General features: G+C 43.4%; 1 protein-coding gene across 5 annotated transcripts in view; it reads left to right on the top strand.

Moving 5' to 3' along the window:
- The window catches only part of card14 (caspase recruitment domain family, member 14), a 100,573-nt gene that overhangs the window by 7,460 nt on the left and 65,296 nt on the right, over positions 1-27,817 (top strand). For 3 of the 5 annotated variants that reach the window (XM_041216898.1, XM_041216895.1, XM_041216899.1), the window contains one exon: positions 27,658-27,765. The gene's annotated coding sequence lies outside the window, so the exon portion shown is untranslated. Of the gene's footprint in view, positions 1-8,421; positions 8,537-27,657; positions 27,766-27,817 lie in introns of all 5 variants that reach the window. The other 2 variants (XM_041216896.1, XM_041216897.1) reach the window with 2 other exon arrangements.

Below are 27,817 nucleotides of genomic sequence, written 5' to 3' on the forward strand. Positions count from 1 at the left end.
GATGATCCATCTCAGCCTCTTTCTGAGGTCCCCAGCATCACAGATGCCAGTCTTCAGTTAATTCAATTCACTCCACGTGATACCAAGAAATGGCTGGGTGCACTGGATAAAGCCAAGGGTATGGGCCCTGACAACATTCTGGCATAAGTACTGAAGATTTATTGTGCTCCAGAAATTGCCACACCCCTAGCCAAGCTGTTCCAGTACAGCTACAACACTGACATCTACCCAGTGTCATGAAAATGTAATAATTTTCATAATCTTATTGTGACTTATTGTAAAGGTAGGTTAATTGTGGGGTTGGATTAGTTTCTCTGTTTGGATGTGTATGGGGGGGATTTAATTGAATTGGAGACAGATAGCCTGGAGTTTTTGAGTGATCAAAAGGGAAGCTAGGTTTGAAATGCTAAATACGTAAACATGGCTGAAATTTTAGAATGTGAGTTGTGAAGAACATTTGAATTTTTAAATAAAGCAGAGTAGTTTGAACTGCAAAGAGATGGTAAGATGTTACACCTAGCCATATGAAGCTAAGTCAAACAGTGTGTTTATTTTTCCCAAAGGTTACTGATAATATGAATGCTATGAAATATTTATATTATGGAAAAAGTAAAGTTACAAAGACATATTGGAACAAAGGGATTTACATTAAAAAGGGAGAAACATGTATAAAGGAGATGAGATTATGTGTAAGGAGGAAGGCATTCTGAGATCTAACACATGTGAAGAGCCTTCAGCCTCAATGCATCAAGCTGCTGTCTACAGGAACCGAAACTAAAAAAACTCACTGTGAATATCACTGTCCAGGGCATTGTGTGCTTTGCTTGGGTCTGTCAAAATCTATTTTGTTGTACTACTTCCTTAACAGATGTGTAACTGGGAGCGAGATTAATTAGGAGATTTAGGAGTTATTATATTAGTGTTTTGTGGAGCTATGTATGTGCTTAAAATCTTTTCTTTCATTAATAAATGTTTAGTTTAGTTTTGTAAAAAAAATCTCTAAGCCTTGGTAGACTTATTACTACTGAATTCAAGGCACACATCTCAAAAAAATACAAATTGCACAACAATTGTGGCTGCTGTTTCAAGTTTCCCTCTGGGGTTTGAGCAGCTCGGCATTTATTATCCACTTTGCCTTAACACCCTGCAATGTGGAAAATTGCCCAGGTATGTCCTGTCCACATAAAGCAGGACAAATACAACCCGGCCAATTACAGACCCATCAATCTACTCTCAATCATCAGCAAAGTAATGGAAGGTATCATCGACAGCGCTATCAAGTGTCACTTACTCAGTAAAAACATGCTCACTGGCACGCAGTTTGAGTTCTGCCAGATACAGTCAGCTCCTGGCCTCATTACAGCCTTGGTTCAAAGCTGGGCAAAAGAGCTGAACTCAAGACGTGAGGTGAGAGTGACTGCCCTTGTCACCAAGGCAGCATTTGACTGAGTGTGGCATCAAAGAACCCCTGCGGAACTGAAGTCAATGGGAATCAGCGGGAGTCATAACTAGCACAAAGGGTGATGGTTGTGGTTGTTAGTGATTAATCATCTCAGTCCCAGGACATCGCAGCTAGAGTTCCTTAGGGTAATGTCCTAGGCCCAACCACTTTAAACTACTTCATCAATGACCTTTCCTCCATCAGATGGTGAGAACTGGGGATGTTCGCTGATAATTGCACGATGTTCAGCACCACTCATGACTCCTCAGATACTGAAGCAGCCCATGTCCAAATGTAACAAGGCTTGGACTGAAAAGTGGCAAGTTACATTCACACCACACAGGTGAAATGCATTGACCATTTCCAACAAGAGAGGATCTAACTATCTCTCTTTGACATCACTGATAACCCCACCATCAACATCCCGGGGCTCAGCATTGACCAGACACTGAACTGAAGCCATATAAATATGTGGCTACAAGAGCAGGTCAGAAGCTGGGACTTCTGTGGAGAATAACTCACCTCCTGGCTTCTGAAACCCTGTCCGCTGCCTACAAGGCACAAGTCAGAAGTGCGATGGAAGACACTCCACTTGCCTGGATGAGTGCAGCTCTAACAACACTGAAAAAGCTTAGCACCATCCAGGACAAAGCAGCCCGCTTGATTGGCACCTCATCCACCACCTTAAACATTCACACCCTCCACCACCGATGCACAGTGGCAGTAGTGTTTGCCATCTACAAGGTGTACTGCGGTAACTCACCAAGGCTCCTCGACAGTACCTTCCAAGCCCTTGACCTCTACCACCTAGAAGAACAAGAGCAGCAGGCAGATGGGAACACTACCACCTGCAAGTTTCCCTCCAAGCCACTCACCATCTTGACTTTGAACTAGTTAGCCGTTCCTTCACTGTCATTGGATCAAAACCATGGAACTTCCTCCCTAACAGCACCGTGGGTGTACCTACACTACAGGGACTGCAGCGGTTCAAGAAGGCAGCTCACCACCACCACCTTCTCCAGGGCAATTAGGGATGGGCAGTAAATGCTGGCCCAGCCTGTGCCACCCACATCCTATGAACAATTGGAAAAGAATAAGATAAGGGCCAACTGTGTTCTAGAAAACTTGATCTACATGCACTCTAAAACAGCTCGCACTGCTGGAGGCCACCTACAATGAGGCAAGTTTATCTTGAGAATTCTTAATTGATTCTGAATGTTGCTGGAAATGGCTGGCAAAGAGACAAAATTGGTGAATAACACCAAAAAGGGATCACAATCTTAGAGCAGACTGTAAACAGAGACAACCATTGGAAGGAACGATTGATGGAAAATATAGGAGAGGAAAGCAGAGTAGAAATGGATGGTGATATAATGGACTGGATACAGTTGACCTTTGTGGAACGTATAAGGGCAGAGCAGGACAGACCGAGGTGGGGTTCCATGACAGTCAGCCTTCTGGGAATGACACCAATGAACGAGTTGAATTTGGAGGCTCGAAGAGCAGGAGTGTTCCTCTCAGATGCACTGCAGTATCAAAGATTGTTTCCTGGCTCTCCTTAGGCCCCTTCCTGATTGCTTTCCTCCTTTTGCTTGCCCGCTTCCTTCCAGATTGTTACCTCTTTGTCTCCTAAACGCTTCTGCTCTTCTGTCTGGACTTACTCGAAGGCTGCTATCAGTCACGTGCCAGCCTAAAATTTAAATCCTCTTCACCAGGGAGCTGCATGCTGCAAATCAATAGTTGCATGTAAGGGAGCCTCGAGACCCAATACCAGGTGTGTCTTGGTCCATGTGACAGGTCAACACAATTTCTACACTTCTGACTTTAGAATGAAAAGAATGAACTTGCATTTATATCGGACCTCTCACCCTCAGGACATCCCAAACCACTTTACTACTAATTAAGTTTATTGTTTGAAATATAGTCATACAATACAGTATTGTAATATAGGCCAGAATTTTGAGGTCGGTGGGCCGAGGAGTGGCCAGGAAATGACCCCCCACCCGCAATAGGCTCCCGACCGCAATTTCACGCTGGTGGGCCAATTAAGGCCCGCTGAGCTTGAGCAGCGGATCCCAGTGGTCGAGAAGGGGCAGGGGCCTGTCAGCCATCGGGGCCAATGGTGACCTGGCAGCCGGTTTAAAACCAGCACAGTCAGGCCCTTGAAGGCTGCCAGCGAGGAAAACGTCTTCGGTGTTGTCAGCAGGAGAGTAAAAGTTATGGATACAAATGCGGCTGCAGATGCCAGGTGGGAGGGCAGGTCAGATGAGCACTTGGTCCCCTGTTTTTCTGGAGTGCCCCACGGTCCTCCTGGAGGAGGTGGCTGCCAGGAGGGACATCCTTGTCTCCAGGGATGGAAAGTGGAGGCCACTGCACCTTACAAAAGAGCTTGGGAGGAGGTGGCAGCGCTGGTCAGCAGCCATGATGTGGTGCTTTGCACCTGGGTCCAGTGCTGCAAGAGGTTTAATGACCTGTTGTGATCAGAAAGGGTGAGTGCCATGTTGGCATATATCAGTGTGTTGAAGGGTTAAAGCCTGGCCATCCCCCCGTGGAGCTCAGGAGCATTAGAGTCTGAGTGCCAACTGTCAAACACGCCGGAGCTGGTCAAGTGGGTGAGCCCTGGCTGCTTGGACTGAGTGCCTTGCGCCTTGAGGGTTACGACTCGGATGTGTCCTGCGAGGTGTTCCTCAGGTGGGGTTGGCCAGGCTGCAATGGTGCTGCAGGTAGAGAGTGGACTGATCAATGCTCCTCTGTCCTTTCAGGAGAAGATGGCTCACAACAACACTGAAAGGTCACAGACCAGCAAAGGCCCCGCTAACCTCCTAAACCTAATCAGATATGAGCAGGACGATTTATAGTTGGAGAGGCTCCACGCACCTCAGTCAACTGGCCACAGAGGGGCTGGGGTGTCAGACAAAGGTAAGAGTGCAGCTCACAGAGGTGAGAGTTTCAGATGGTGCAAACATTCTTGTGTAGTCTCCTCATTGATGGGAGCCTCAAAACTGGATTCCCCATTGACCATTGAAAGATGGTGGCACCATGATGCGGATCACCATGGTCTCACCAGAGTACAGTGACAGTGTGATGACTTTAACGAATGACATGTCATTGTTCTCCCTTAGATTTGCCACCACGCACCCAATTGCAGGACCCTGAAGACCCACCCCAGATTCCAGAGGACCACCAGGAACCAGGTGCACCTGCGTCACACCCGCTCTCTGAACCAGGCACCAGTGCAGATACCAGCACCTTGGTGGGCATTAGATCTTTGGCTAGAATGTTGGTGCACAGCGGTGAGGGCGCTTCACACTCGCTTGAGGTGCAGGCAAAGGCAGAGAGTACCCAGAGCACCGGCAGTCAGACCGGAGACCAGGACGATGCTCAGTCGAAGGCAAATGATGAGCCTCTGGAGTCGTCCATTAGGCGGCAGATGCTGGATGTCCAGCAGGATGTGCAGGAGGATCTGGCGGAGATCTGTGAGGGTCTGTGTGCCATGGTCTCCATTAAGGAGGAGTTATGTGGAGCATCAGCACTGCGTTGACCCTCATCCCGGAACGCACTGCCTCCTCCATTGAGAAAGTGGTGACTCTCATGGAGAGGCAGCTACAGGAACAGAATCAGCGGTTCCTGGGATTGCGTTCGGACCTGTAAGCCCTCACACAAGTACTAGATGGTTAGTGTCCATGTGGGAGATGGAGGAGGCACCCAGTATCCCAGCTACATGCCTGTCCATCAATGGTGAGCAGGGATGTACAGAGCAAACTCACGTTGGTACACGAGCTGTCTGTTGTCTCTGCAGGCTCCTCTCAGGGTGCTTTGGATGAGGGCAGCAGCTCCTCCACCCCTCTGCCAGTGACTGTGGCATCTAATGAGGCTGCAATGACTGGGGAGATGCCAGCTGTGGAATTGGCCGCTCTCTCCCAGGCAGGGCCAGCACAGGATCCACTAGCTAGAGGACAACCACCAAGATCATCATGGCCAACAGGACAGCAGAGTCAGCAGGCTATCGCCAATACCAGTGCCAGCGAGGTGGGGCACCAAGACATAGCCCTTGCAAACATAAGTTTAAGGCACCATGAGCACAAGAGGGAATGGTCGTGGGTGATCTTCTGTTGTGCAATGTTTTGTTTAATTTAACTGATCTGGGGTTGGAGACCAGAGAAGGTTCTGTTAATTTGTTTTGACTGTCAACATGAGATAAATTTTCTTTTGTTGTAATGGCCCGAGTATGTTTCACCTTTTTTATTTAATGTGGTTTGGGCCATGCCAGTAGGTAATGCTGGACGTGGGTGGTTCGAAACTTTATTGCACAGGCACTGAGTGGACTTTGGGGTCAAAGGAAAGGGCCATTTCAGACATCCGGCTCAGAGGTGGCAGCCCTGGCATGAGGTGGTAGCACTTATTTGGCAGCCTAGCTGAAAGGGAATTCGATCAGGGCATCCGTGGTGTCCCTGCCTCCCTGGAGGTTACAGACAACCGCCTCCACACCCTCAGCATTCTCCTCACCGTGCTCCTCTTCTGACTCACTACTGGATTCATCATCTGTGGCCTGTGCAGCTGTGTCAACATCCTCTTCCTCCAGTGGGACCCCCCCCTTGCCAGTGCCAGATTGCAGGCAGCGTAGCATGTGACCATGATCAGTGACACCCACTCAGGGGGTTATTGCAGTGCTCCCCCTGAATGGTCCAGGCATCAGAAGCGCATCTTAAGAAGACCTATGGTCCTCTCTATCACTGCCCTTGTGGAGGCTTGGCTCCTTTTATAACGCTGCTCTGCCTCTGTTCTTGGGTGGTGGGGAGGCGTCATAAGCCACCTTTTCAAGGGATAGCCCTTGTCACCCAGCAACCATCCATCCAATCGGGCTGGAGCACTGAAGAGCCTCAGAACCTGGGAGTGTCTGAGGATGTAGGCGTCATTTGAGCTGCCTGGGTACCTTGCACAGACTTGCAGAATCAGCATCCTGTGGTCACACACTATCTGCATGTTCATGGAGTGGAATCCCTTCCTATTGACAAAGCAACGGGCTCACCTGCTGGCACCTTGATGGGCACATGTGTGCAGTCTATTGCACCTTGGACGCGGGGAACCTAACAATCGCTGCAAAGCCTCTGGCTCGCTCAGCCTGGCTGGCCTCATCCGTACAGGAATGACCGAAAGTCAATACCCACCTGAACAGAGCTTCTGCCACCAGCTTGATGCAACTGTGGACAGCTGATTGGGAGACTCCACACAGATCCCCACTGACCCCTGGAAAGATCCGGAGGCATAGAAGCTGAGGGCCACTGTGACCTTCAGAGCCACTGACATGGGGTGTCCACCCACACAGCTGGAGGTGATGTCAGGGCCCAATCATCTGACAGATGAAGGTTACGGTCTCCCTTGAGAGGCGGGGCCTCCTTCAGCATTGCACCTCAGTCATGTTGAGGCAGCTGCATTGCTGCCTGTAAACCCTGGCAGCAGGATAGTGGTGACTTCTGCGACCCCTACTGCCTTGGACTACCTGCTGGCCCTGCCCCACTTGTGCCTGCTCCTCTCCTCCCACAGGTCCCTCCCCTGGAAGCTGCATAGGGACACCTGGCCTCCTCTCCCTTCTGCCCCTCTCTTCCTCCTCAGGGGAGGTGCCATCAGCGGAGACCAGAATCCCCATTACCAGGGTAACAGAAGGCTGTCTGATACCTGGAAGGGTCCACACGGTCGGAATTCTCTGGGGTCCTTGGAGATACCAAGGAGACCTGAAATGAAGCCTGGAAATGCTAACAATGAAGCCCCGAACAGAGATGAAGCTGCCAAGTACCAATAAATCACCAGCAGCAAACTATCTACCAAACTCCTCACTACTCACACTGGCAATGCTGCTGACCATTTTTATCCCGCCTGTGGATGAGGTTTTTGAAATTGTAGGCTGGCCGCCTGCCTGTTTTGCCCTTGCGATGAGTGCAAAATCGCACAGGCAACGAAAAAACTGTGTCAGTTGACTTTTTAATGGCCTTAACTAGCCTCTTCATTAATGGCGGACGCAGCTCCGGCACCAACGCATGCCCGCTGAGTGAAATATCGCGCGAGTGTGCGATGACGTCGGGATGCTCACCTGATGTCATTGAGCGCTATTTTACGCTTGAAAGTGTCGGGCGCGCACCCTCACGCCATGCAAAATATTCTGCCCTTGCAAATACGATACCAATTTATGCCAAGCATAGACCCATAAACAGCACTTAAATAAATGAAGCAGATCATTTGTGCCAGCCCTGCAGTGCTATCTCTGGCTCATACCACAAATGCCGCCTGACTTGTTGAGTGTTTCCTGCGTTTTCTGTTTTTATTTCAGATGTCCAGCATCTGCAGTATTTTGCTTTAGTTTTAGCTATGTTAGGTGTTTGATGAGGGAAAGATATTGGCTAGAACACTCTGCTGCTCTACATCAAATAGTGCCATGGGATCTTTAATATCTACCTGAGAGACCAGATGGGCCCTTGGTTTAACCTTTCATCCAAAAGAAAGTACCCGAGCTGTGCAGCACTTCTTCGATACTGCACTGAAGTGCCAGCCTAGGTTATGTGCTGAAGTGTGTGGATTGAGACTTGAATCCATTACTCTCTGAAGCATAGGGAAGAGTGCTATACTTACTGAACCGTGGCTGAGACGCTAGAGAATGTCTTTCTGCACCATTATGCAAAATATAGAATGCTTTCCTCAGTGAGGAACCAAAAAAGATGCCAAAGACCTTGTTTAATTATCTGCCCAGATAGTTACATATCAAATCTCCTCAGGAGGCCTTGCATATCTGAATTCTCCATACTATACGTAGTATAGTAATTGGAGCAGTAAACAGCTGAAAGGAAGAACAGGCCATACCAGAGCATGTATTAGTGGGTCATTTCCTTTTCATCTAGGCAGTACATACCATTCATTGCTGTACTTTATTCATAAATTCAATCATTTTTTTTCCCCTTTCCTACTTGGGTTTCTTGACATGTTCTTAGCAAACCAGTTTATCTACTATCCATCTAATGTGTCTTCTATCTTCACTAAGAACTGAAATGTTGCTCTCTCTGAGGTTAAAGGAAGCAGCAAATGCCAAGATATTCCCATCTGCAGGTTAGTAAAATATATTTTTCATTAAACACGTGTTGTTCGATTGAACTATGATAATTTTAGATGATGTTCAAAACAAGCTATTATAGACATTTCCTTTTCGATCATTGTATAGAATCTACTTGCCAGAAAGGAATTTAATCTATTCAATCACTTCAGCAGTTTACTGGGATTTCATTATTCACGCCAATGCATTAAACTGCTTCAAGAGCAATTCACGGTCATTTTTCTTTAATTGAGTTGTTTACCAGCATTCCACTGTTGCCTGCTTGATTTTCTGTCAAGATTAATTTATGATGATTCGGTTTTAAGCAAGTTGCTAGAAGAGCATAAGTCACTCATTGATTTACATTTTAAAATTTATGTTTTATGTAGTCCAATTTCTTCTGAGAATAGTGTTATGGCCAGATGAGGAGTGATAGAATGGCTCCCCTCTCTTTCCACATCTCAGTTGACTGCAACAGGTGTTTTTAAAAGAATTTGTTTACCAATTCAGAGAGTGTTTAACTGTTTAAGTGCTGTGACTGTAAAAGACACACACAGGTCAGGGGTTTTCTTGTAAAACAAAAACAGAATTACCTGGAAAAACTCAGCAGGTCTGGCAGCATCGGCGGAGAAGAAAAGAGTTGACGTTTCGAGTCCTCATGACCCTTCGACAGAACTTGAGTTCGAGTCCAAGAAAGAGTTGAAATATAAGCCGGTTTAAGGTGTGTGTGTGTGTTTTGGGGGGGGGGGAGAGAGAGAGAGAGAGAAGTGGAGGGGGGGTGGTGTGGTTGTAGGGACAAACAAGCAGTGATAGAAGCAGATCATCAAAAGATGTCAACAACAATAGAACAAAAGAACACATAGGTGTTAAAGTTGGTGATATTATCTAAACGAATGTGCTAATTAAGAATGGATGGTAGGGCACTCAAGGTATAGCTCTAGTGGGGGTGGGGAGAGCATAAAATATTTTAAAATACTTAAAAATAATGGAAATAGGTGGGAAAAGAAAAACCTATATAATTTATTGGAAAAAAACAAAAGGAAGGGGGAAACAGAAAGGGGGTGGGGATGGAGGAGGGAGCTCAAGACCTAAAGTTGTTGAATTCAATATTCAGTCCGGAAGGCTGTAAAGTGCCTAGTCGGAAGATGAGGTGTTGTTCCTCCAGTTTGCGTTGGGCTTCACTGGAAAAATGCAGCAAGCCAAGGACAGACATGTGGGCAAGAGAGCAGGGTGGAGTGTTAAAATGGCAAGCGACAGGGAGGTTTGGGTCATTCTTGCGGACAGACCGCAGGTGTTCTGCAAAGCGGTCGCCCAGTTTACATTTGGTCTCTCCAACGCTCCTTTCAAGTGAAGCAGCATTTCACTTGCATTTCCCCCAACTTAGTCTACTGCATTCGTTGCTCCCAATGTGGTCTCCTCTACATTGGAGAGACCAAACGTAAACTGGGCGACCGCTTTGCAGAACACCTGCGGTCTGTCCGCAAGAATGACCCAAACCTCCCTGTCGCTTGCCATTTTAACACTCCACCATGCTCTCTTGCCCACATGTCTGTCCTTGGCTTGCTGCATTGTTCCAGTGAAGCCCAACGCAAACTGGAGGAACAACACCTCATCTTCCGACTAGGGACTTTACAGCCTTCCGGACTGAATATTGAATTCAACAACTTTAGGTCGTGAGCTCCCTCCCCCATCCCCACCCCCTTTCTGTTTCCCCCTTCCTTTTTTTTTTCCAATAAATTATAAAGATTTTCCTTTTCCCACCTATTTCCATTATAAAAAAAACCCCACTAGAGCTATACCTTGAGTGCCCTACCATCCATTCTTAATTAGCACATTCGTTTAGATAATATCACCAACTTTAACTTTAACACCTATGTGTTCTATTGTACTATTGTCGTTGACATCTTTTGATGATCTGCTTCTATCACTGCTTGTTTGTCCCTACAACCACACCCCCCCTCCACCTCTCTGTCTCTCTATCTCTCCGCCCCCCACACACACACCTTAAACCAACTTATATTTCAGCTCTTTCCTGGACTCGAACTCAAGTTCTGTCGAAGGGTCATGAGGACTCGAAAAGTCAACTCTTTTCTTCTCCGCCGATGCTGCCAGACCTGCTGAGTTTTTCCAGGTAATTCTGTTTTTGTTATTGTTTTACAAGTAATGGGTTATGCTTTGATAACATATTGGGATTCTTTGAGTAAATATCTAAGCTCTTGGATGAAGGGAATCCAATAGTTGCCATTTCAAAAAGAATTTGTACTAAATTCTTTAGATGAGACGAGGAAGGAAGGTTATGATCTGATAGATTGTCTCAATGGATTTATTTGCATGGAAAGAATGTCTGGCTGTATGTTTGCTGGTAAATTGCAGTCAATAGACCAAGGCAATAAAGCTACCCTTATTGGAATATAGCTTCAGGCTGACTAGCAGTTGCCATGTTCAAATAAGGATTCAATGTATTAACAACTAACTGAAAATTTGAAATCAATGTAGGTAGCAAATAAAGCTTATGTTTGATGTTTGATAGACTTAGGTGTTATCAAGGACATGCAAAGGGCATTAGATATTAAGAATAAGTAGTGTTATACATACACATTGACCAATGATTAATTTATTTTATTTCCTTATGATTCTGGAATTTCAGGTAAATAAATAACTTGTTAAAATACACTTTAAAGAAACCTTCATGAGAAAACATTTCAATGTTGACTTTGTGGTAATTGGTAGCACTCTTGCTTTTGAACCAAAGATTTGTGTGGGTTCAAGCCACACAATATGATATGAGCAGATAGATAAGATCGGTACTTACAATACTGAGGAGCACTGCACTGTTGGATCTACTGTTCTCAAGATGTGAAATTAAAATGTACCATTTGGCTGCGCTGATGGATGTTAAGGATGCCAAAATTGAAGAGTAGGAAGTTCACTTGGTGTTCTGGTCAATATCCCCCTTCAGAAAACAGATGATCCCATTGCTGCTATAACGCTGGTGCAAAATAGCTGCCATGTCTAACCTGAAAAATGGTTGAATTTCAAAAAGAATTCATAGAGCAAAGTTGTTGAAGGATTTATAACGCAAGTGGGAGGCAATGGCACAATGGTATCGGCGCTAGACTTGTAATCCAGAGACCCAGGGTAGTGCTCTGGGGACCTGGGTTTGAATCCCACCATGGCAGATGGTGGAAAATAAAACCACTGTTGATTGTTGTAAAAACCCATCTGGAGTCACTACATGTGACTCTAGACCCACAGCAATGTGATTGGCTCTTAAATGCCCTCTGAAATGGCTTAGCAAGCCGCTCAGTTGTATCAAACTGCTACAAAGCATCAAAAAAGGAATGAAACTGGACGGCTATGTCTGGCATTGACCCAGGCACTGGAAATGACAGCAGCAAACTCAGCCCTGTCGACCCTACAAAGTCCTCCTTACTAACATCTGGGGGTTAGTGCCAAAATTGGGAGAGCTGTCTCACAGACTAGTCAAGCATAAGCCTGACACAGTCATCTTCATGGAATCATATTTTACAGATAATGTCCCAGACACCACCATCACCATCCTAGGGGCAGGACATAACCAGCAGACGTGGCGGCACAGTGGTACAAAATGGGGCGGGAGTTGCCCTGGGAGTTCTCAGTATTGACTCTGGACCCCATGAAGTCTCATGGCATCAGGCCAAACATGGGCAAGGAAACCTCCTGCTGATTACCATGTACTGTCCTCCCTCAGCTGATGAATCAGTGCTTGGGTGAACTTTGATGAACACAACTTGGAAGAAGCACTGGGGGTGGCAAGGGCGCAGCATGTACTCTGGGTGGGGGACTTCAATGTGTATCACCAATAGTGGCTCGGTAGCACCACTACTGGCCGAGCTGTCCAAACATAAAGGACATAGCTGCTAGACCAGGTCTGCAGCAGCTGGTGAGGGAACCAACAAGTGGGAAAAACATACTTGACTTCATTCTCACCAACTTGCCTGCCGCAGATGCATCCGTCCATGATGATTTCGGTAGGAGTGAACACTATACAATCGTTGTGGAGACGAAGTCCCACCTTCACATTGGGGATTCACTCCATTGTGTGGCATTACCACAATGCCAAATGGGATAGATTTCAAACAGATCTAGCAACTCAAGGCTGGAGGTGCTCCATGAGGTGCTGTGGCCCATCAGTAGCAGCAGAATTGTAATCAAACACAATCTGTAACCTCATGGCCTGGCATATCTCCCATTCTACTATTTCCACCAAGCCAGGGGATCAACCCTGGCTCAATGAAGAGTGCAGGAGCAGCAACAGGCATACCCAAAAATGTTGTGTCAACCTGGTGAATCTATAGCACAGGACTACTTGTGTGCCAAACAGCTTAAGCAGCATGCAATATACAGAGCTAAGTGATTCCACAACCAACGGCAGTCCTGCCACATCTAGTCATGAATGGTGGTAGATGATTAAACAACTCACTGGAGGAGGAAGCTCCACAAATATCCACATCCTCAATGATGGGGGAGCCTAGCACATCAGTGCAAAATATAAGGCTGAAGCATTTGCTACAATCTTCATCCAGAAATGCAGAGTTGCTGATCCTTCTCGGAGGCTCCCAGCATCACAGATGCTAGTCTTTAGCCAATTCAATTCATTCCACGTGATATCAAGAAATAGCTGAAGGCACTGGATATTGCAAAGACTATGGGCTCTGACAATATTCCAGCAATAGTACTGAAGACGTACTCCAGAACATGCCACGCCCCTAGCCAAGCTGTTTCAGTACAGTTACAACACTGGCATCTACCCGGCTATGTGGAAAATTGCCCAGATATGTGCTGTACACAAAAAGCAGGACAAGTCCAACCCAGCCAATTACTGCCCCATCAGTCTACTCTCAATCATCAGTAAAGTAATGGAAGGGGTCATCAACAGTGCTATCAAGTGATACTTGCTTAGCAATAACCTACTCAGGTTATAACCAGTTTGGGTTCCGCCAGGGCAACTCAGCTCCTGACCTCATTATAGCCTTGAGACAAACATGGACAAAAGAGCTGAACTCCAGAGGTGAGGTGAGAGTGACTGCCCTTAACATCAAGGCTGCATTTGACAAGTGTGGCATCAAGGAGCCCGAGCAAAACTGTAGTCAATGGGAATCAGGGGGGAAACTCTCTGCTGATTGAAGTCAAACTTAGCACAAAGGAAGATGGTTGTGGTTGTTGGAGGTCAATCATCTTAGTTCTGGGACATCACTGCAGGGGTTCCTCAGAGTAGTGTTCTTGGCCCAACTTCAGCTGCTTCATCAATTACCTTCCTTCCATCATAAGTTCAGATGTGAGGATGTTCGCACAATATTCAGTACCATTCACGCCTCCTGAGATACTGAAGCAGTCCATGTTCAAATGCAGCAAGACCTGGACAATATCCAGGCTTGGGCTTGGCAAGTAACATTTGTGCCACACAAGTGCCAGGCAATGACCATCTCCAACAAGAGACAATCTAATCATCGCCCCTTGACATTTAATGGCATTACCATCACTGAATCCCCCACTGTCAACATCCTGGGGCTTACCATTGACCAGAAACTGAACTGGACTAGCCATATAAATACTCTGGCTACAAGAACATGTCAGAAGCTAGGAATTCTGCGACAAGTAACTCACCTCCTGGCTCCCCAAAGACTGTGCACCATCTACAAGGCACAAGTCAGGAGTGTGATGGAATAGTCCCTGCTTGTCTAGATGAGTGCAGCTCCCACAACACTCAAAAAGCTTGGCACTGTCCAGGACAAAGCAACCTGCTTGATTGGCGCCACGTTCACAAACGTTCACTCCCTCCACCACCGACGCACAGTAGCAGCAGTGTGTACCATCTCCAAGATGCACTGCAGCAATTCACCAAGGCTCCTTAGACAGCACCTTCCAAACCCACGACTGCTACCATCTCAAAGGACAAGGGCAGTCAATAGCTGGAACTTCGCCTCCAAGTCACTCACCATCCTGACTTGGAAATATATTGCCCTTCCTTCACTGTTGCTGGGTCAAAATCCTGGAACTCCCTCCCTAACAGCATTGTTGATGTGCCTACATGACATGGACTGCAGTAGTTCAAGAAGACAGCTTACCACCATCTTGTCAAGGGCAACTAGGGATGGGCAATAAATGCTGGCCCAGCCATCGAAGCCCACATCCCATGAATTAATTTTTAAAAGTTGACTAAATGCAAATATTTGAAAATTAAAAATAATTTAAATGTTCGTTTACTTATTCAGGATATTAGAAGGTTTATATTGTCCTGGATTTTGCAGTTGTAATGATAGCAAAACTGTCAGTGTTCACCAACAATAACACTGTGAAACTGACATTAACCTCTGCCATCTGCACACATGCAGTTAAATGCAGAAATCCAGATGTAGGTGTCATTGATTCCCTGCTCCTCTACAGAATCCATTGTTGATATACCCACTGATGGAAATCTTATGAAATAACGTGAACTGATATGAACTTTCGCTTTTATGCTTTTAGTCTAGCTGTAAAAACTCTTGAAGAATTTCCATCGTGTGTTGAAAGAGGTATAACCTCTTTATAGTAAGAGGCATAGTAAGTTCAGAATTATTGTTGAACAACCTCTCTGGCCCTGAAAAACTTTTTTTGTGGAATGTCATATTCCTCCAGGTAGATACATTTCTGCGAGTGGAAGATACCATGAGTTTCAAAAGCAAAAAAAAGATAGCAGTGATTAGTTCCATATCTCCTGGAGTTTGCTTGCTTGTCTTTGGAGCTCACAATGAAATCTTTCTCGTTTTTGTCCCTGAATTGGCCATACATTTTTTCTCTCTCTCTTTTTTGCTTCTCAGAATATTGTATGGCCACAGGCAGAGGAATGAATAAAGTGGGATTGAATTAATGATGAGTGTATGTTGAACCCTATTAGTATGGATTGGGTTGAGGGAACAGCTGCTCTTTTTGTGTCCTTTTTTTGTCACAGTCATACAGTGTAGTCACTTAATAATAACGACTTTACCTGCAACCAGTGAAGGAAACAAAAAAAACATCACTTATTACCATGCAAGGTATGGTGCTGTGAATGTACAACAGATGAGTAAGCATTGATAAAAGGAGAAAGCAAGTTAACATTTGGGTAGGATATTTTATTGCAGTTCACACAAAATCATTTCACAAAAGGGAGATAAAGAATGGTAATTTTGAAATAAAAATAATCAGGAAACGCTTCGTCATAATGCTATTCATAAATAATTACTAATAATATATTAAAGGTTCTGCAGCATTACAGAATGATCGGGGGTCTATTCTTTTCGCAATGGTAGCCATGATGTTCAGCACCAGACAAGAAAGAAATCTCCTTCCTGTGTTAGTTAAGGTTGTCACTGGATCTAAATTCTCAGGCAGATTGGGAAGTATAAACACACCAGCATTTATTTGTGAAGCACTTCAGATACCAACAGCAGGATTCTATTTTTTCTGGCACTACATATGCCGGTGGTAGGTACCAGAAACAGTGCATCCAAATATTTTCTGTAATTAACTGGAAAAACTAGTAATTAGAGATGAAGAGACTTCTGTTCCCAAATGGCTAGAAGTCCCCAAACCTACATAATAAAACAACTTATGACACATACATAAGGCCTGAGGGAATCAGTTTGGCTCCTAGATTACTGGCAATTACTTGCAGCCGCCCCTCCTTCATGCTGCAGGCTAGAGAAGGGTTCTATTTTAATAGTAATAATACATTACATTGCTGGAAGTGCTTATAAGTTACAATTCGTCAATGTATTTAGTGGTGCTATTGATCATGAGAAAATACTTTTTGCACCATGACATCCTAGTATTAGCAATAGTGCCAATGGTAATAAAATAGGTAGAAAATCAGAATCTGTATCTTGCATTCACATCGGTGCCTATTATGGTATGCTATATGTAAGAATACCTTACCTGAAGCAGGTGAGATAGGTTTACATGCGTTGCATGGCAATAGAATCAGTTTTACATTCCTTGAATTCTCATATTTTAAATATTCTCTCCACCCTGTTCCTAGGCAGTCAGAACAGCCTTTCTTTACCTCTCATATTCATATTGCCACTTTTCTTTCTTCTTATTCCAAAATGTGCCCAATGTTACCATACACGAACAAATCAAATTAACAATTGGCTTTTTCTCTTTCAAGGGAGGAAAGTGTATTTATATCAGTTCAAATGCTAATAAAATGATGCCTATGTGTCTAGTTGTTTTTGTTAAGAACCTGGAATATCACCCATCACCTAGGAGGTCAAGGGCAGCAGATAGATGGAAACACCACCAGCTGGAGGCTCCCTCCAAGTCACTTGCCATCCTGACTTGGAAATATATCACCGTTCCTTCACTGTCGCTGGGTCAAAACCCTGCAACTCGCTCCCTAACAGCACTGTGGATGTACCTACACCACATGGGCTGCAGCGGTTCAAGAAGCCAGCTCACCACCACCTTCTCAAGGGCAACTAGGAATGGACAATAAATGCTGGCCCAGCCAGCGAAGCCCACATCCCCTGAATGAATTAAAAATAAGTCCCATTTGGTCTTCAGAGGAACTGAATGCAATTGCATTACTTTTATCTTTTCTATTACTCAGGTGTTACTTCTGTGCTCATTCCCTGCACATTTGCTATGCCTGAAGTTACAGGTTGATTAATTATCAGGCCCTATTGTGTACTAGGTTAATAACTCTCAGAGTATAGATAATTGAGCAGTAAAAAATGTGCATGTGTGCATTACACCAAATTCAGAATAGTTTGAATGATTAAGGCTAAGAATAGCCTTTTTCAGAAGAATTCATAGTTATTCAGTCACACGAAATAGATTTTTACATGTACTTTTCATTCTCATATCATATTCCATAAGAAGATGTTAATGTGGTGTCCTAATTACCTGTTCGTAGCAAATAAAGCAAGCTGGCTTTACAGGCCAGCATCCAATATTAGGCTGCAATGGTGGGTAGATTAGAGTCTTAAATTTTGGAAATAAGATTAAAGATCACATTTTGGTAACTTGTAGTGGAAGATGCTTCATGTAACCTATCCTGCACATCCAATTGCCCACTCCTGTCCTCATTGATCTTCATTGGCTCCCCATTTCCTGACGTATCAAATTTAAAATCCTTGGCCTCATCTTTAATTCTCCTTGGACTTACATGGTTCTCTTCACAACCAGCCTAACACATTGAAATATTCTCACAGGCAGAAAACCAGGAAATAAAAAACATTTAAATCCTTGCACTTTCATTTTAAATCTTACGGATAGAAAAAATAAACAAAAAGAATTCACACATACAAATAGGTTTAAGGTGGAACATAAAATGTCAGAAACTTTACAAAAAATTAAGAAGTGAATTTTTTGTAATAATGGAGAAATTTCATATTCAACAAATATAAAATTACTCTTTCAATGCCAGTGAGACTATGTAGCAGATTATGAACTTGTTGCATGGTTCAAACCCCAATTACATCTCAATCAATAGATGTAACTATTTCAAGCGTTTTTACAGTGAGACTATGGGGGAAATTTAATATTGGTGATGATAGTCTCACCTGCCAGCTAGAGAACTGGCGAGAGCCTCACTTCACTTCCTTTGGGAAAATCCCATCAGGAACTTAACTGGCCAGCATCTGGCCTTCCTGGGATTTAGGACCATGGGTTGGGAGGGCAGGGGTGTTGAGAAACTGCTCCTGAGACCTGCCAGTTAATCAGAGGCTAGCAGTACTCCATTGCCCATCAATGCCACTGAAAGCAATGGCTGCTGCCGGTAATGCACCCACCAGAGACCGAGAATCAACAAGGGATCCAGGGATACAGGTGAGTGAGGACAGGATTGGTGTTGTGGAGAGGGGGCCGGGGGGGCTGGTGGGGGTGGGGGGTCAGAAGAAAGGACAGGGGGTGGCTCTCAGCAGGTTACCCCCACCCCCCCCACCCACCCCCATTTCCCACTACTGGGTCCCTTGATCAGGCATTGACTGCCTTTGGAGCCAAACCCCCCCACCACCACCACCACCAACCCTGGAAGCCTGCCTACAGGGTAATTCCTCTGCCACCTCCTGGCTGAAAACCGGAGGAGGGATGAGGCCCTTAAGTGGATGTTAATCGTCCACTTGAGGGCCTCAATCAGCATCCGCATGGTTAGGCTGTCCACAAGCCTTCCTGCCCCAGACTTAACCAGGCAGCGGCAGGAAGGCAACAGGGACTCCATCCTGAACCCTCCCACCCAATTAAATGCCCTCCACCTCCAAACTCATTGTCAGGGGTGATGTAGGGGGACAGTAAACTCCACACTCTGAGTATAAGAACAGAAGTTCTCATCAGTCTAATGATTTCTAGTTGATTGCAGTCTGGGGGTGAGACCTCAACAGCACATGCTTTAGAGAAGCCTGGACTCACTGACAGCAACTCCTGGGTTCCCAAATTATTCTGCGCATGTCCGAACTCCAGAAGCTGCTTTCCACTTCAATGGAATAATGACCGCAAATTCAATTTTCACAGTCATTACTGACATAAAATCAGGGCCAACATCTTGTGTATTTAAGTAAATTAAGAAACAAGAAATTATGAAAGAGGTAACAATCAACATTTTTCTAATAAATGTTTTGTGTGAGATAATATAATCAATCTCCAGAATCAAAAGAAATACGCAAGCCAATTATTAATTGTTCGGATTCTTCATGTCTTAGAGACTTGCACTTCATCAAATAAATTGGATTTTGAGACACTATTACTGACTTGAACAAGGTTTAAAAATTTAGAAGCTTGGCTGTATGTAAGTGATGTTTTACATGAAGAAAAATTGTAAGTTAATTATAAAATTCCTTCACGGAACAACCAACTTGATTGAAGTACCATATTATCTTGTCAGGGGAGATGATCTGAAGGTTATTTCAATTTTAAAGCAATGGAATTGTTGTAATTCTGAGAAGCTTTAGTGACTGCAGAAAATACAGTTGCTCAGTTGTTTTCAAACCATTGGCAGAGTGACTCACCAGTGGATTCATTTTAGATTGCATTTTCCTTCTTTTGTTTGAAGACAAATAATGTGAACTAATGCACTCCTCCACTGACAGGACACAAGAGCAGGCATGCTGTGTGTGCACTAGAAGTATGCAGAATGGGCAGTTTGTGAGGTCAAACAATGCCTAGAACTGACTTGGCACACAATCTGTCACTTTGGGTTTATAGGTCCTGTTAATGCCCTCTTCTGAACATATGTTCAGCTGCACAAGGGACACCACCACCCACCACCACCGCCCCCCCACCACCCCCCGCTAAAGTTACTTAAAGAGTTAACCATCCAACTTCCAGGCAAGGTGCTTTTGACTTGCTTTTACTGGCATAAAGTTAGTGGTAGGACTGTGTTCTATTATTGGAGGAATTTTGCTCATTTTTATGCTTTTCAAGCGAGTGGTGCTGGATCCTGACAAGGAGGTCAGAGGAGTTGGGAAGCCTGTCAGAAGAGAGCCTGCTTCAGAAATCTGGGCTGCAGCATGGTATAGAAATGCAGCACAGTCAACAGAGGGGAAACATTGCACAGAGGGAGAAAGTGGAGGAGGGGTCTCAATAGATGGTTCTACTGACTAAGGGTCTTTAAGAAGCACTTCTCCTACTTCCACTTCAGCCAGGAGCAGTGTGTGAGGTGCCTGTGTTTCAAAGAGGGGGTGTTCACTGAACTGTACCACCTGCTCCAAGCTGATCTGGGCTAGGATTGCACTGCCAGTGGCTGTCAAGCTCCCTGCTGTCCGAAATTTCTACACCAGCAGATCCTTCCAGCTAGAAGCAACCAGCATTAGCAACATCTCACAGTTCAGCATCCAGCCTTGCATCAGGGAAGTGACAGAGGCCCTGGTCAGAAGGAGAAAGGACCGCTTTATCCTCGCTGACCAGAGAGAAGCAGGAGGAGAAAGCACCTGGCTTTGCCAGGCTGGTGTGATTCCAAATGGTGCCTAGTACAATTGACTGCACACATTTGTCTCTGCAGGCCCCATGTTGACAGAGGGGTGTTCCGTAGCCACAAGGGGAAACCACCCTACTTACATTCAGTTGGTGTCCAACCATGACCACAAGGTCCTCTTGGTGAATGCTTGCTATCCTGGCAGCAGACACAATGCTTTCATCCTGCGGCAGTCAGCCATATTCACTACCTTTGGGCCACTAGAAAGAACCAGAGGCTGGCTGCTGGGTGATGGAAGCTACCCCCTTTATACCTGGCTAATGATTCACCTGGACCTCCTGACCACACGGGAACTGTGCACCTATAATGAGAGTCATGCAGCAAAAAGGAACATTGGGAACAGACCATCAGTGTCCTGAAGCAACAGTTCTACTGTCTGGGCTGCTCAGGGGACATCCTCCAGTGTTCACCATACCAAGAATGAAAGGTCATGGTAGTCTGTTTTCTCTTCCACAACTGAGCTATCACGAGGGCACAGCCCTTGCCACCAAGCATTCAGAGGACATCGCGGGACAAGGATAAAGAGGAAGCAGGGAGGAGGCATCTGGGATTTCTTTGGTCCAGACAGGTCACCCATGGGCAGATACTGAGACTTATCCCAACACCACAGTTGTTCCACAATTCTGACTCCTCCCAATCCCCCGGCCCCAAAACACCACCACCACCACCACCACCCCACCCCCCCACCACCACTCCCAGCCCCTCCGACCAAACACTCTTTCAATCCATCTGCCATCTACTGTGTCCCATACCTTGTCCTTTTGGCCAAAATCCTGAAATAAATGCGATCAACAAAAAAACTATTCCATTAGGACAACACTTTCAGTAATACATGTAAAACTACTCACCTTGTGCATTTCCTTGGTGCCTTTGCCTGTCCTAGTATTCCCACACAGTGCTACCTCAGTGGTTGCAGCATGGCTAGTGGAAGGCTGCTGACTTTCACTGAGGTAGACTGCAGATGACCTTACAAAACTACCCTGCTTTTTAAAAACTACAAATATCTGATTCCTATGGATCAGAAATCAAAATAATTTTCCAATTTTCTTTCTGATTTTCTCTTCTCTTGAAGACGTGAGCTGATGTAATGGTATGGGTTCCAGCTCCGCTTCAGTACCTCTCCCAGTTGACCATTTTTGATGTGTAAATAGGCTGCCCCCACCTTAATTAGGCTGCATTTCTGGCAGAGCAGGAATTCTGCCCAACCTGGTGATGCCTCACTGACCTATGCCATATTTCCAGCCCTGGGGTCATTTACATGTGTGAAGCAGATTCCCCAACCACCATAAATTTGCTGCAGCAGACTTCAACAGCATGCTACAACAGGGGAAAGAAGCAGTCAACGAGTTGTCTATTTGGCTAACACAAAAACAAAATAATTGCCTTAAAACTTTTCATTTAACTCATTGCATTTTTGCATTGCCGCACTCTGACAGTACTTTCAAAGACCCATCTTTAATTTTCTTGCCAACTTGCTTACGCTTTTTGACCTTACTTACTTTGCCACCAGTATGTACTGTCAGCAGGTCCACTAATTAACAGGCAAGAAAGGAACCCTAAATTGAATCTTCCTTTTCAAAGCTTAAGCTACTGAGTCTAATTAAAACCACCCTCTCTGCTATTCTTTCTGAGATCAGCAAATGCAGCACTGATTCGGAATTGAATTATAGTTGCCTGGTCTGTATTGGTCATTACCACATTACTTAATTTCTTTATTTGTAAAGTTATCAGAGTACCATGATCATTTTAGTTTGAAAACTTAATTACTCCAAGAAGATCAAAACATCTTATTTGCATTGCATCACTCAATACAGTTCCATTTTCAATTCAGAATTTCAGTTAGCCTAATCAGTAGTGTGTGCTGAATTCCCAATCAAATTACTATCTATTCATCTCAATTCTACATATTCAGTGGCATTTATAGTACTATTTAGGCCTCTTCAACCCTGGAAACACCAATGCACCATTAAGGAACATATGTCACGGTCCTATATATATAAATACTGTCCTGTACTTTGATATCATAGTAATTCTTGAATTAACCGGACAATGAAGCTGAATGGCTTCAATCTGGAAACTTTACATAGAGTTAAAAGCATCATCATTGTCTAACATCTAGTGAGTATTGGAGCTCATAAGAGTCTTGGAGAAAATGTGGCATTTTGCAGAACTATCAAATTTCATACTCTAAAAGGAACAGATATGTCTGCAAATTGCTGCATTTGTTCCAGACAACAGAAAAATCATTAACAGAGTTTTTCTCCCAGTCCTATTTCTCATTATGTAAGAAATAAATATCTCTGTTTAACAAGTTTGAGACCAGGACAAAATCATTTACAGAGAGCAATCATCTTCAGAAAATCAATTTGTGTTTGTTCGGTTTCCTTTGGGCCATTTTAGATCATTTAAAATGACTATTTATGAATTCTATTCATTGTAACTGAAAGAAAATTCAAAAATAATTACTTTTTTTTGTTACTCCATAGCACATGAAAGGCTTACCTATTTTCTTTTATGCACTTGTCAGCAAAAAAATCACAAAGGATCTGCAGCACAGGATGAAGCCATTTGGATATCATATCTGTACCAGTGATATTTTTTAACTGGAGGTGTATACTACGTTGAAATGTATCTGTCCTTAATTCCCTTTATCTGTTGAGGAAAGAAGTGGGGTTTCAAAAGTAATTTGGTCTCAGCTATTTACAATAAATATCAATGACTTAGGTGAGCGGACTGAGTGTAATGTGTTCAATTTTACTGACAATACAAATCAATTTATGCTATAAGGAGGATACAAAAAGATTTTAACAGGTTAAGTGAGTGGGCAAGAAGGTGACAGATGGAATATAATGTGGAGGGTGAAGTTATCCACTTTGGTAGGAAATTGGGAAATGCTGGTACACATATGAATCACAGAAGTTTGGCATGCAGGTACAGCAAACAATTAGAAAGGCAAATAGCATGTTGGCCTTTATTACAAAGAATTCAGAATTACAAGTAAAAAAGTCTTACTCTAATTACACATAGCTTTGGTGGGACCACACTTGGAGCAGGGTTTCCATTTTTGGTCTCCTACCCTAGGGGAGAATATACTTCCCTTAGCGGGAGTGCAAAGTAGGTTTACTAGGCAGATTCCTGGGATGAGAGGATAGTCCTCCAAAGAAAGATTGAATAGATCAGACCTATATTTCCAAGAGTTTAGCAGGATGAGAGGTGATCTGATTGAAACACATAACATTCTTAAGGGGCTTGATGAGGTAGATGCTGGGAGGAGGTTTCCACTGGGTGAGAGTCTCAGAATGTGGGGTTGGTCATTTAGGGCTGAGATGAGGAGAAATTTCTTCACATGAAGAATGGTGAATCCATGGAATTCCTTACTTCAGAGAGCTGTCGGCAGGCTCATCAAAACAGAGATAGATAAATTTCTGGATACCAAGGGAATCGAGAGACATGGGGATAATGCAAGAAGGCGGTTTTGAGGTGGAAGATCAACCATGATCTTACTCAATGGCAGAGCAGGCTCGAAGGGCTATATGGCTTAATCCTGCTCCATATTGTCTTATGTTAACTTAATGTAATAACGCTTTAGGTTTTGTGCACTTTGACAGTCAAAAATAGGCAGCAGGAAATTCGTTATGTAAATAAAGTTGGTTTCCATGATAACTTAAATATAATATAAAAATATGGTACACAGAATTGACTATTTTTTGAGAGGTAGTGATTATTGCAATTTAAATAGGATTTCTCTGGAGTCATTCTTTCTTTTTTGATAACAAAATGATACCTTCTCTGTTTGGGAACCTCCTGTAAATATTGGCACAGTCCTGGGAACCCTATGAAATAACATCTAGTGCACTTGCCAGCTACCTTAATGTTATCATTCTTATTTATTTCATTTCACTCAGATAAGGGTTTGAATAGACTTTGAGTAACAGAAATAAGGTGCCAGCAAGTAAACAGGAAAGAAAAGCCATAGTAAATGGATGGCCTCATAGACTCCTTTGCAAGCCTCCTGGGACTCACAGATCTCAATATGATAATCCTTGCTGTCGTGGAAGAAGATCAAATTTTGTTAAACATACTTGAAGCTGTTGTCTTATAAAATGGAGCTGTTGCTGTGGATTTTGAGACTTTAATGAGGTTGAGACTTTAATAACCTTCAACTGAGGCAAAGACATTCAAAATTGCATAAACTGACTAAAAGACCTTATTTAAAATACTGGGAAATTTTATTATTTAAAATTAAAATTAAAACTCACTTCTCCATTTCACTGACACTAGCCTCTTGTGCTCCCCTCAACCTCATCCTTCCATTGACAACCAGTCCACACTCCTTGATTTAGACTCCCAATGCTAAACATCTCTACCACCCTCTTCTCACTTAAGATCATTCTTTGTCTTGCCATCCATTTTCAGGTGATTATGCCTCTGCGATGTGCTTTGGGATGTTTTTCTAATTAAAGGCACTATATAAACACAAGTTATTGTGTTATTTCAGAGATCAACTATGCCAGCCCTTATGAAAGATTTACCCACATGAGTTAGACTCATATCCCAGTGTAAGTCATCACTCCCAGGATTGGGAAGCAGGAACTAGCAGATTTGCGTGGAATTAAAACTCACGAGGTTATCAAAGATTGCCAGATTTCAGGAAATTCCATGAGTTACAAGATAGTGAAAATCAGTAAAAACTGATCGGGGATGATTTTGAAAATCTAGAGGAAAGAGGTTCCATGGGGATTCCCTAATTTAGGCGGAAGATCAGGAGACACCCTTAAGGAACATCTGATTACCCCATTTCTTTAAGGCTTTCCCCAATCTTCCAAAAGGATTATGGTGCGAGACCAAGAGAACCTCCATGGACATTCCATCCCCAGGTTTATAATGATGGAAAAAAAGAATACTCATACTGCATTTTGGACATCGATGGTCTTAGATTACATTTCAGAGATAAAAATAAAAAACTGCGGATGCTGGAAATCCAAAACAAAAACAGAATTACCTGGAAAAACTCAGCAGGTCTGGCAGCATCACCCCTTCCTTGGATTCACCTAGTTCTGTCGAAGGGTCATGAGGACTCGAAACGTCAAATCTTTTCTTCTCCACCGATGTTGCCAGACCTGCTGAGTTTTTCCAGGTAATTCTGTTTTTGTTTTAGATTACATTTCAATGGCAAGATAAAATGATTTTATCAATGAACATATTTCAAACAGAACAAGGCAAATCCTTGTTAGTTCTCCTCATTTAAAAAATATAGTATTTCAACCATTTATGCCACAACTCGTGGTTAAAAGGTGAAAAAAAGCTCAGTCAGTATAGGCAATCTCATACATAGCCTATGTCTACAATACAATTACAAGAACCTGACTTAAAAACAACAAATAGGCTGACAGCACTGTGTGGGTGCTTTAGTTTCTCAGCCAGGCTCATAGGAGGCTTTGAATTCTGGCATTATTCTGCATGATTGAGTTTGGTAAGAAGGATTACTATTTAAAAGGTAAAAATAAGGTGTATTTTTGTGTACCTGAATCTTAAATGGTTTGAATTAAGACATAAATGAAAATACTTGCATTTGACAAAGGTTTTAAAAATGGAATCTATTGTTTTGGCTGCACAGTCAGTTTCTTTTCTCCCCCTGCAATTTGTCACAAATGCACATGTTGTGTTGGTTCTGAAAGAGGATTTAACAGGGCTTTGGCTTCTGGTGTTACAATAATTTGTGTCTAATCTTGTTTTGTTCCAGTAAGTGTTTTTTTTTAATTGTCTTTTTAATCATGAAGCGTAAGTTTGTGCCTGTGTGTGTGGTAGGTATCTCATGTACCTTCATACGGTAGAGTCAATGTGTGAATGTGTGCGCAGTTACTGCTGTGTTAGCCTAGTCAAAATCATGTGTATGCATCTATAATACATAGGCATTGCTGTCATCTTATTTCAAACTGTAGTGGCAATGTGAAATTGATTGATACACACCGTATGCATAAATGGTTGAAATATTTGACTGAAGGGAAGTTCTTGACTGAAGGGAGGTACAAGAGTGTTTGAGAGACCTTCAGAATTGATTATATTATTCTGCTTGTGCAATGATTTTTTTCCACAATGACTGAAATCTATATAAAAAAAAGTCAGTAGACACTGCATGATTAGGATCAGAAGTCATGGAATCAATTCTCACACTCAATAACACCAGTGCTCACTGATCTTCAGGAATTAAAGTGCAAAATTTAATATCATCAGACAAAGAATGAAGGGAGAGATATGGGGATTTTTTTTAAGCAGGTGATTGTTAGAATCTGGAAAGCCTTCCCTAAAACAATAGAGGCTGTAGAATCTGCATTAGCTTTGAAAGGAGAAATGGATAAATATTTCAAAATGAAAAATTTAGGGGATGTGGGGAAATGTCTGGGGAATGGGTCTGTGGATGGCTTTCAGAACAGCATGAAATATCAAATGGTAATCTTATGTTCTGTAAAATTTTATGATTTTAACCCCCCTTCACTTGAAGAAGGGTTAAATTATTGGCAGTATGACACTTACACATCATGCTTGCACCCAAAACTATTTTGACAGACATGTTTCAGCCAGCTGTCAGCACCTCATTGCCCATCCCTTCTTTCTCAAGGACAATTAGGGCAAGAGCAATAAATGCTGGCCTAGCCAGCAATGTCCACATCCCGCAAATTAATTTTTAAAAATTATTTTCCCAAGTAAGCCATTCATTGGGTTATTAAGCAGTGATTAGGATGAAGCAGATGTTTTGCAGACTCATAAATCTTAATTTTAACTGGGCATAAGGGACAATATTGGTGTGGTGACAGGACAGGTATCAGGCTCACCCCAACTTGCCAACAATTGAGGGCAATTTTAACTCCTGGGGCTTGTTTAAATAAACCATGTCCAACTCCTGCTCCAACCTGGTGTCAATAGCATGGCCAACAGTAAAATCCATCCAGGGTTAGTCTGATAAAAATGCACAATTTTGGACTTACCAATATTGTATCATTTGTAACATACCATTTCTCAGCCTTAATAATTTACATTTTTTTCCAATACATTACAAAAACACAGATAACTTGTTATAGCATAGGTCCTTGAAGAGTTAATCTAAAGCAGATCAATTATTTTCATTTATTTCCTGAAAACAGTTACTTCCTTGTTTTCTTCTCTCTCCAGCTCTATAACTCTCTTCCGTGGTTGTGTCTCTTGACTTTGGAGGAACCATTTGTTCTGTTGTAGAGTACCTTGCCAGGAATATCCAGACACTGTGAAGATCTTTTTACTGTAAGTGGAATACTTTGTTCAATTTTTAACATTAGCAAGATAGCTAGTAAGT

Source organism: Carcharodon carcharias, chromosome 22 (assembly GCF_017639515.1).
Source record: "Carcharodon carcharias isolate sCarCar2 chromosome 22, sCarCar2.pri, whole genome shotgun sequence".
NCBI classification, from domain to species: Eukaryota; Metazoa; Chordata; class Chondrichthyes; order Lamniformes; family Lamnidae; genus Carcharodon; species Carcharodon carcharias.